The sequence below is a fragment of the Sciurus vulgaris genome (assembly GCF_902686455.1).
Source record: "Sciurus vulgaris genome assembly, chromosome: 19".
Lineage (NCBI taxonomy): Eukaryota > Metazoa > Chordata > Mammalia > Rodentia > Sciuridae > Sciurus > Sciurus vulgaris.
In genome coordinates, this window is record NC_136480.1 from 21,038,021 (window position 1) to 21,048,461 (window position 10,441).

At 60.8% G+C, this 10,441-nt stretch overlaps 1 long non-coding RNA gene across 1 annotated transcript; it reads right to left on the reverse strand.

Annotated features, from left to right (window-relative positions):
• Positions 1-3,954: 3,954 nt before the first annotated feature.
• LOC306650331 lies at positions 3,955-6,517 on the reverse strand. The gene is made up of 3 exons (XR_013760872.1): positions 6,264-6,517; positions 4,859-5,713; positions 3,955-4,732 (listed from the first exon to the last, which is right to left on the reverse strand). It is a non-coding gene; the product is annotated as an uncharacterized lncRNA (long non-coding RNA).
• Positions 6,518-10,441: the final 3,924 nt, after the last annotated feature.

Sequence of the window (10,441 nt, forward strand, 5' to 3'; positions counted from 1 at the left end):
CTCTGTAGCCACTCTCCCGAGGTAGGTGAGCCAGGAGGGTCAGGAAGGTGACTCTGTCTCTCCATCTGCAGTTCTACCGCCTGAGCTGGGCTGTAGTGGGCAGCACAGCCCCAGGGCCAGGTAGTGACTGCAGGGAGTTTGGGGCCTAGAAATGTCTACCACGGTGTCTCAGTGATGTTGCTGAGTCCTTGGGGTGAGATTGTCCCATGCGTCACAGGGTGCTCAGCAACCCTGGCCTGCCCACTAAGGCCAGCTCAGCCTCCAGTCACAGAACAACCATAAATACCTGTGTGTGCTTCCCGGCCGCCCTGGGGGTAGCCGGCCCTGCCCCTAGTGGCCACCAATGGGGACCCGCAGGTCTGAGATTCAGCCACCCCTCTGCATTATAGGCATTAAACCTTGTCCAGCGGTCAGAGCTGACCCAGCCCGGGACAGCATGCCACTCCGTGGGCAGCTGTTGAGAAGCGTCCTGGTGGTGTAGGGCTTCAGAGAAGCCAAGAGTAGGAAGTGAGAGGTCTGAGCTCCGGGCACCACGACAGAACAGCAACTGCCAGCCGGTTCCAGCCAGCATCGAACCTTGAGAAGTCACTTGATCAAATTCTTACCTCCAGACAAAAGACACCAGACTTCCAGAGGGGCCACCGCTCTCCCCGGCTGGCCCTCTCCCATCTGTCTTTGCCCTGCTCTCAAAAACGCCTCCTAATTAGTCTTGCTGCCATTCACACCAGTTTCCACTTGCCTCCCGTCCCCAGAGACAATGCCGCACTCGGTGGCGTGCACGGGAAGCGCGGGGCTGGACGGGGTTCCAGTCTTACCTCTGCCTCCTTGGTTAGGCGATTATTAGCAGGAGCTAAAAGCAACCTTTTTTCTTTTTTTGGTCTAAAAAAACAGGGGCAGCAATAACAATCCCTATGTCCGCAGGCCATGGGGGGAGAAGTGGAGCCCCTGGGCCTGGGGAGACGAAAGAGCAACCCGGTCTAAAGGTCGCCATTCCTCGGCTTTACCCCTAGAGAACAGAGATCGCGGTGCCTCTGGGGACTGACCCGTAGAGGTGGGCTCTTCAGGACTGTCCCATGGACACAGTCCAGTGGCTGCCCAGTGTGGAGTGAGCTGGAAGAGCGACACCCACTGTCCAGGGCCAGTGCTGAGCCTCAGACTGTTCAAGGCACTCTGTGGACGGGGCTCCCCAGGGTGACCTCTCGGCTGGTCCCATGAGGCTGTAGCGGCAGGGGAGGCCCCCACCGAGTCCCACCAGGCCTGCTGAGACATCTCGGCCCGCACGTGACTTGTGGGTTCGTGGCGCTGCTGGTGTGGTCAGACCACAGCGGCCAGTTGGCCGAGGCAGAGCAGGTGCTGGTGAGGGGTGAGCTCCCTGGCTAGCGCCCGTGGGTGTGGCTGCTCCTGTGCGCAGGGCCCTATCCTCCTGTGGCGAGCCTGTCGAGAGCTCCTAACGAGGACAATGGTGGCCAGCCGCTCAGACACCTGGTGTTTCAGGACCCGCCCGGGTGGGTCGTGGCCCCAGGGCGGGATCTGCACCACCAGCCTAGAGGTGGACAGGCCGCCAGGTGGGTGTGTGCATTGCGCTGCGGCGTCTGTACGTCCATCACCTGCCCCACCCCCCAGGGCGACCTTGGAAATGAGGCAGCTAGTGGCTCAGAGGGAGACCAGACCCACTCAATGGCCTGCTCGTGTCCACTCCCAGGCTGGGTGGGATGGGGAGTGGAAGGTGGGCAGTGTCAGTGGGCCTGGCTTCTCTCCAAAGAGCATTCGCCAGGGAAGTCACCTGGTCTCCGTTTCCACTGGGGTCATCCTCCACCGCAGCCCTCTAGCTGGACACACGCGCAGGCTCTTGGCCAGAGGGTGTCTCTGGTAAGCTTGGAGTTCAAGCAGGTGCAAATGACTGCCCGGCAGCCTCACACTCGCAGGGAACCCGACGGGGCCTACGGGCTGCTCCCCTCTGTCCTCTGCTGTCCAGAGTCATCGAGTAGCAAGATTCCCCCAGCAGGGCCACCTGCACGTCCTCTCCTCGCCACGGCTGTAGTCCCAAGCTCTCAGCCCTCTGACCTTGGCGGTCAACGGGCCGCCCTCTCTGACCTTTCTATTGCCCTTTGGTGGAGCCTGGTCCCTTTGGCAATAAATCCTGAGCTTTCAATTCTGCAAATAGCTCAACAAAATGGGCACAGGGACATTAAACTAGGTAGGAAGATACAACCTGGAGGTCTGTCCGACTCTGGGTCACGTTCCGTGATTGCGTCGCACGTTTCCACACGACTGTGTAACACATCCTCTGTTTACGTCTTTACCGTGCTGCACTCCTGGGGCCATGGACAAGGTGGCGAAAGTGGGGTGCGCAGCCCTGTGAGTGGATCCCCACCCCCGCTCCGTCCCATGCCTTCCTGCCCTCCCTTCGTGCCTCACAAAAAGCAGGCGCAGGCCTGGCCCTGCCGTCCACCCTGCCGCAGAGGGAGGCTTTTCTGTGGCTCTTGGCGAGGCGTCCTCCAGAGGGGGTGACGTCCACCAGCAGGCACCGCGTAGGCGCAGTCGACTGCTCCCCATGTAAGTCGCTTTCTTTTAAGACCCTTCAACCCGAAGTTGGTCTCGGCCTTCCAGTCGCTTTGGTGACACGGGAGGGCTTCATGAAGAACCTTAGAGACCCCTTACACAGACCTGAGGAAAGACCTCGCTGCCCCGGCTGTGACGTGCTTGGAGAAACAGAAACTCGGTAGGCTGAGCGCGTCCTGAGACTAGGACCTTATTCGGTTTGTTTTTGGGGTTTTCTTTTTTTGGTACTGGGGATCAAGCCCAGAGGTGCTTCACTTCCGAGCCACATCCCCAGCCCTCTCTTCTTCTATATTTCGAGTCAGGGTCTTGCTAAGTTGCTCGGTGCCTCACTAGGTTGCTGAGACTGGCCTTGAATTTGTGATCCTCCTGCCCCAGACTCTGGAGTGCTGGGATTTCAGCGCTGGCACCTGGCTATTTGGGGGTCTCAGGCAGAAGGTGGCATTTGCGGAACAGAGCAAATGGAGGGGGGTCGGCGTGGGGTGTTCTGGGGCAGGAGGAAAGGAGGAGGAAGCGGAGCTGACCTTTATTGCAGAGTCCCCCAGTGGGGCAGCGTTTTACGTCCTGTGATACCCTTTGATTTGCACAGTAGCTCTATGAAGAAAGAGGAGCCCCCTTTTACCAGAGGGGAAACAGACCCAGAGAGGGTGAATAAGTCACCTAGGGCCACACAGCTGGTCGGCAGCGGTAGCATCTGAGCTCCGGCTTGCCACTGACTTCCCATGAAAGCTAGCTCACCCGTCTTGCTTCAGCCCAAAGGGTCTGCTTTCCCCTGTTCCCAAAGGATGCGTTTTAGAAAAAAATAAAATAAAATCTCTGCTGAACATCCCTTGATCAGTTCTCAAGAAACTAAACGTCAAAGCTCAGGCTTGGTCAGGCTGCAGGACTTGGGGAGGCTGGCAGTGCACGGGTTTAAGGCTTCCATCATGTCTGGAGTCACGCTCCGGCCTGAGGTCCCTGTCAGGCGTGGGACCAGGACCCGAGTCCCAGCCGCGTGGGCCTGCGTTTTGCCGTTAGAGTCCTGTTGGTTTCCATTACAGAGAATATTCGGGTGGTTGAACTATTTCTAACAAGAAACACTTATCAGTTTTTTAAGGGGACTTGATTTTTCGTTCAATACTGACATATATTTGGGGATTTAATTGCTGTAATTAGATGGAAATAAGACCACATGGGTTACATGTTACCCGTCGCCAACTTCTCAACACTTAAACAATCTGTCTCCTTTCAAAGTGACAGTTGGCAGGAAATCTTGGGCATATGAGCACCCTGGCTGTTTTCAGACATCGAGGACCAGCCCTCGCATGGTCCCGAGAGTCCTGTCTAGCTGCCGCCGGCGGCTCTGCTCAGGCCACCGTCCCGGGGCGTAGACTCAGCAGGGTGGAGGCTCCTCCAGCGCCCTGGGTGGCTCAGGGCTGCTCTCTCCCCGGGCAGAGAATCCGTCAGCCGGGAGAGGCGGCAAGGCCCAGGAACCAACTCGATTTCCTAGCAACCGAGGGAAACCATTTCTCCTCTGTCAGGGGAGCGCTCAGATTTATGTCAGCTGCGAGCGCCCGTTATCACCGTAATAAACCATATATTTGCAGGCGGTATTTACAGCCGGCTAATCGCGGCACTCCATCCTGCCAGCCCCCGAGCTGGCGAGCTTCCCACTCGGAGCCCCCCAAAATACGAGGAGCTGGGAGCCGAGCACTAATTTAGCGAACAGCAGTGCCTGACAAAGCGCGAGCCGCCTCATTACCGGGGAAGATTACTGATTCCATTAATTGAATGGCCGTAAAACTCAGGGAAAGTCAGATGGTAGTAAAGTCCATTCTCAATTCACGAGGCCATTAAAAGTATTTCCGGCTATAAAATAAACAGACAGAAAGCATACTAAACAGCCTGATATGGAAACATAAAAAGAGAAGGGAGAAGCTTGTCGCAGCAATTAGCGGCCGTGATTAGCTGCGCCCAGGCCCCCACGGTGGAAATCGAAGATTGATTTATGGCCGGGCCCAGGCCAACGGGTTGGAGGGACTCCCGTCCTACAGGTGAGCCGGGCCTGGGCGTCTGTCGCTGTGGTCTCCTCCAGCCCTGGCCGGCTTCCTGCGTCCCCGGGTGGCTCTTTCCGCTACCTGGGACTGCAAGCAGCTCCGGGGATTCGATTCCTCGCTCACAGCCTCAGTTTACCCTGGCAATGGCCTGGGGGTCACGGGCATGGTTCCCTACGAGAGCCTGTTCCAGCGTCACCCCAGCCAACCTGGGCCCTCGCTGACCCCTAAGTACAGCTGACCTGTTAATGCACCCCACGCTTTACCTGGTGCGTTTCTCCCCAACCTGGGAAGCCTCCCGTGGTTTCCTGTTCCAGAATGTTCTCTCGAGCAGCACCATGCCCGCACGGCTAACCGCTATGCATCCTCTCTACCTCGCCAGCGCCAGCTGATAAGCCCTGGGCTCCCAGAGGTGCAGGGAGCCTCTCCCCGAAGCAGAAGTCTGGAACATTCATTTACAAGAAAGATCATTTCCCCTCTTTTGTTTGGAAAGGGAGAGGAGGGGTAAGAGGCGAGGCAGGGAAATTAAAGTCTCTGACCAGGGAGGAGAGAAAAGGCGACCGGGCACGGCACACGGTACCCAGGGAGAAAGGGACCCTGAGTGAACTTGGCCTGGTGTTCAGTCCCACCATGGCTTAGCTGGGTGTCACTGAGCAAACGACTTCACCTCTCTGATCCTCTTCCATAAAATGGGTATAACACCACCACCTACCTTTGCTGGTGAAATTTCACTGAGCTCATGGTTTAAATGCACCAAAGTGCTGGCTCTGGCTGCTCGAGTAGCCAAGGCAAGATCCTGCTGGGGATCTGGCCCAGGCCAGTGGGGGTGCCAATGGGCTCTCTCTACCGCTCCCACACTCCCGTCTGCTTGGCAGAGCGGGGTCAGATAGGAAATTTAGGACAGAGCTGGGCGATCTCGAGTTCTGACCCAATGCCACCACCAAGGTCTTTAGACCTCAGCTTGTCTCTGCTGCCCCCAGCCTCAGTTTCCTCGACTGACTGCACCAGGCTGAACCAGGATCTGTGGCGTTCACCACGCTCTGCTTACCTCGAGTGCCACAGGATCCACTTGCCATCGGAGCCCCCTTGCTGGGCACCTGGACTCGAGATTGGAAAGAAGCCTGGGAAGGAAGGAGAGTTCCCAGGGCAAAACCAGCTCCCCAGCTGCTCCCAGCGTGGCGTCCCTGCCTCTGGGCATGGAGCCCTGGGGGCCTGGCTTTAGAGCCCGCACTGCCTTAGACGGTCAGCCCCAGACCCTGCGTGAGCCCCAAGTCTGAGTTCTGAAAAGCATCATGCTGCAGCGGTGTGTGTGTGCATGTGCCTGTGTGCACATGTGTGTGTGCACGCCTGTGTGTGTATGCACGTGTGCGTGTGCGTGCATGTGCATGTCACCCCCAGAAATGGCATCTTGCTTTATGGAATATTTCAAGCTTGAGGAATTTAAGAGACCATCTGTGCAGGAAGGACTCTGGCGTCCCCAGAACCAGGTCATAAGACCCTTGGGGGAGAGGTGCCCTCCCACACCCAGAGGAAGGGAGCTCTGTCCTCCAGGGACGGGGACCGCAGCAGGAATGTGAGGGGAGACGCCTGCTGAGCCCGGCTGGTTCTTCGTAGCTCAAGCCCTCTGTCCTCCGATGCCAACCCACCACCGTCCACTCCTGACAAACCTACCTGAAAACAGATCTGGCCACGCCTTCGGGTGTCCATTTCCTCCTGGAGGTCAGTGTCCCCAACGCTTCCATGAAGGACAGGTGGATGCTTCCCCCAGAACCTGTCTGTCCAGGGAAGCGTCCCCTCCCCTAGCAGTTCCACCATTCCTTCCTTTTGCCTGTTGGGTGCCCCAGAAGGGGACTCCAGAGTGGGGGTCAGAGGGTTCTCCTGGGATGGTGTGGAAGGGCGGGGAGGGAAGGAAGTCCCACTGTGGAGGGAGAGTGACCGAGTGGTGCAAGGAGGGCCAGCCCACGGCAGGGAGGCCTTTGCCGGGAACACCCTGGGCCCCCGCTGGGGATCAGCCTGTGCGTCCTGCGCCCGACGGTCCCGGGAGCAGCCCTGCAGAGGGGCATGACCTTGGCCGGGAGGCGGGTGTTACTGGACAACCCCCCCAGCACACTGACCGCCAGGGCCAGGGCTGGCCCCCCGCAGTGCCCTCAGCAGCAGGGCCTCGCTGTCCGCGCCCCGGGTCTCCATGGTGCCCCCGTCCCACGCCTGCTCCTCATTCCTAGCCACGCTTGGGAAACAGGCCTCTCCAGTTTTAGAGGTGCCAGTGGGGAGCAGGCCTTCGCCTCACGGACAAAGGCCAGGTCGGAGAGTTGGGCTGGGCGGGCTGGGCCCCGATGGCCATGGGGTGGTCCTGTCCCGGGGCCACGCCAGCTCTCCATTGGTAGGTCGCTGTCTTCTGGGTCGACGGCGTCTCTGGTTTCCCTAAGGTCCTTCAGCAGAGCTGGTGTGTTGGGCGTCCCCCGTCTCTGCCCCAGCGATGCTCAGCAGCCTGGTCAAGAACCGACCGTCCAAGAAGGCCAGCGAGCCGGTCAGTCCCCCACCTCCAGTGACACCCAGGGCTTATTCTGCCAGAAACAAGGCTGTGTGCCTGAAAATGGCCTGCTGACCAGCTTTGTGAACGTTGGCCGTGGCCTCGTGGGCCTGCTGGTGGACCCACAGCCCGAGAGGGGTCACCCGGTCTCCAGAGGGGAATGTAGCTGCAGCTGCAGATTCAGCCTGCGAACGTCTTCCGTCCGGGCGGCTTCGTTCCCCGGGTCGAGCGCTTCATGCAGAGGGGTGGCCACGAGGACACGGGCGTCCGAGCTGCCCGTGTGAGGAGCCGAGCTCGCCCCCCGGAGTGCTGCACGCCCGTGGGGGGGCCGCCCCCATGCCTCCACTGCAGCGAGCCCTTTGTGGGTGCCACAGAGGACCCTGGGCCTGGTCCTTCCTCCGCACTGCTGTGGGTGGGTGTGCGGCTGGCACCGTGCCCGCTGTTGGGTGCGGGGACTTCATCCGAGGCTCCCCACAGCCCCATGAGGTCGACGCTGTTGCTTAAACCACGCAGGTCTTGGGCACCTTTGTCCAGTCCTCACCTCGGCCTCTGAAGCTGGAATCCTGAGATGGTGAATCCAAACGGAGCTCACCAGGCGGTTCGAAGACTCCACACGCTATTTTGTCATTTAGAATGGCATCGGGCATACAGCAGGTGCTCAAACATGCAGCTGCTGCTTATTAAGGACAATTCCCAGGGTCCCCTCGGCTGAGTCCAGGTCCACTGTGAGAGCCCAGAGTCCCCAGCTCCGGACTCCCCCTGGCTGCACCTTGCTGGTTATTTCCAGGCACCTAACTTGTTTCTTTGCTTAATGTATCTTTAGCAAATCTCGGCTGAACACCATTATGTGGAACACACGGTGCCCGGAGGGTCTGGGTAGGACGAGGTGGCTGTCTCCAGGACAGGAGGCGTGTCCACACACGGCTGCTGTCAAAGGCCAACTGCAGGGAGCGCCCGCGCTGTGGGTCAGCGTCACCCTGAGCCGGGGAGGGTGGAGACTGTTGGAATCCAGGGCGCTCGGCTGGGGTTGGAATCCGGGGCGCTCCGGCTGGGGGCAGTTTCCACAGAGGCGCTGGAGGGAGGGAGAAAGTCACAGCGGGTGCTGGAGGCTGGGCATCCCCAGTGGTCTGTTGACCCTCCGCCTCTCAGTGCCCGGGGACAGCACTGACCCTCCTGGTCTGATCAGGACGGTGGCTATAACCAATACCTGCTGGCGCACCCACGTGCCAGGAGCTGGGGCGGTGGCTTTGTGACTTAGCCGGTCCTCCGCGCAGGGTCCACGTCCACTTACGGGAAAGGGAGCCAGGGTCCTGCTCCTCAGATCCCGGGGACAGGGCAGCAGGGTTCTCGGGCTGCCTCTCCAGAGCGGCCCTTGGCGGGTCCCTAGGGGGACGTGCAGCGAGGGTCCCATGGAGGGCAGGCTGCGGGGGCCAGCCGCTGAGCCCCTAGAGGGGGCCTCCAAGGCGGGAGGCCCTGGAAGTTGCTGGTCACCATGGCGACGCCCCCACCTCCCCAGCCTGGCCAGCCCAGGCTCACCCTCTGCGGCAAGTCCCCCCTGCAGGCTCCGCCGCGGGCTGAGCGTGTGCGCGGCTGTGCGGCTGTGGTGGGGAGGTTCTGCGCTCGGGACGGCAGGGTAGGGAGCGTGTTCTGAGGCAGGGCACACCTGGTCCCAGGAGACAGCCTAGAGCGTCCCAAGCAGTGCCCACGGCGGGTCGATGCAGACCACATCCGGCAGGCTCTTCCTGCTGGCTTCTCCCAGGCCAGGGGACCCGCCTGTCATTGTCCTACCCCAGCTGAGCTGAGCCGAGGAGACCTCTGGGGCAGGGCTCAGCCGGGAGCCTCCTGGTGCCTCTGAGCAGCCCACAGTGGGGACCAGAGCTGCCCGCTGACCTGCTGTCCTTGGCCTGCCTGGTGTTTTTAAAAATGTTTTAAAATAGATGCTGACGTTTCGGGAGGGGAAGAGCGAACGCGCGATTCCACGTTCCTGAGACGGGAGCTCTGAGCCCAGCCCAGCCCAGCCATCAGGACGGCCCAGCAGGGCCGCCCTGGGGGAGTGGCCAGAGTCCCCGCTCCTCTGTGGCCCCCGCCGGCTCCGCAGCCTTGGAGCTCGTGGCCCCAGGGCACAGGATGCCCCTTTGTCTGTGGGTGGCCCAACCCCAAGCTGGTGCTGGCAGGGTGCGGGGGCAGGGGTGCCCTTCAGGCAGGAGGCAAGGAGCGGACTGGGGCCGGGGAGCCGGGAGGGGCACCCAGGAGCGGCTTAATGGCAGATTAAGTCACCCATTAGGAAGCCATTAGGACTCAGCGTGAGGCAGGGCTGGCTGGAGCGGCCTCAGAGGCAGGTTCCCGGAGCTCCAGCCGATTTAATTCTCCCCCTTTCCTTCACATGCCGGGCAGATGAGAGTGGACAGCAAATCTCCCTCCGTGCCGGCTCATCATGGAGGACCTGAGGAGGAGTCAGAGGAGGCAGGAGCGAGGCGCTACGAGCGGGCAGGTCGTCACCTGTGATGCAGGACAGGCTCTGGAGTGCTGCAGACCCAGGCTGGCCTGGGCCTGACGTGGGGATCCCAAACCAGAAAGCCACCAGCAGGCCCGCTGCTCGGTTTTGGGGCATAAAGTGGGACGTGGGGGCAGAGAACTTCCTGAGGCAGTGTCCCCGAGGGCCGTCGGGGGTCAGAATGTGCCTAAACCTTGGCTCTGGTTTTGGGCTGTGTGACGTCGGGTCAGTTTTTTGACCTCTCTGAATCCCGTTTTGCTCGGCTGTTGAATGAGGTACTCCTCACACGTGCCCAGGGTGGTGCCGGAACCCAGAGCAGGCTCCCACCCAGGGACACTTCTTCTGTGTCGCTGTGAGTGGGACCGTCTCGGGGAGGGTGAGGTTTCAGTCCCCTCTGACTCTGGAGGCAGTTGAGGGCCGATGACCAGGGAAACTTCCCCATACAGGGTGCTGAGTGTCCTGACTCTGGAAAGCGGTTGAGGGACGGGGTCTGCTGGGGGGCCTCCAGGCCCAGGCGGGCCTGCTGGGTGGGAGAGCCCAGGAGGGGTCAGCTGCGGCACGAGCACCCGGCCCCACAGCGCCAGGCCCCAGCGGTGCTTGCTGGGTGAGGTCCAGCCTCTGCCCTTGCGCCCTTAGGGCCCGGGGCCTCCCAGGGTGCTCCTGTGGGCTCCCTGAGGCGCAGCTTCAGATAAGGCCCAGGGCCGCGTGTTTCCTGGGGCGGTGGTGGTGACCCCCAGGGTGCCCAGGCCCTGTCCCTCCTCAGGCCTCAACTGTCGAGAGCAGCCCTGCTGCCCGAGGGCTCCGCTCCTGGACCACCGGGGTGGG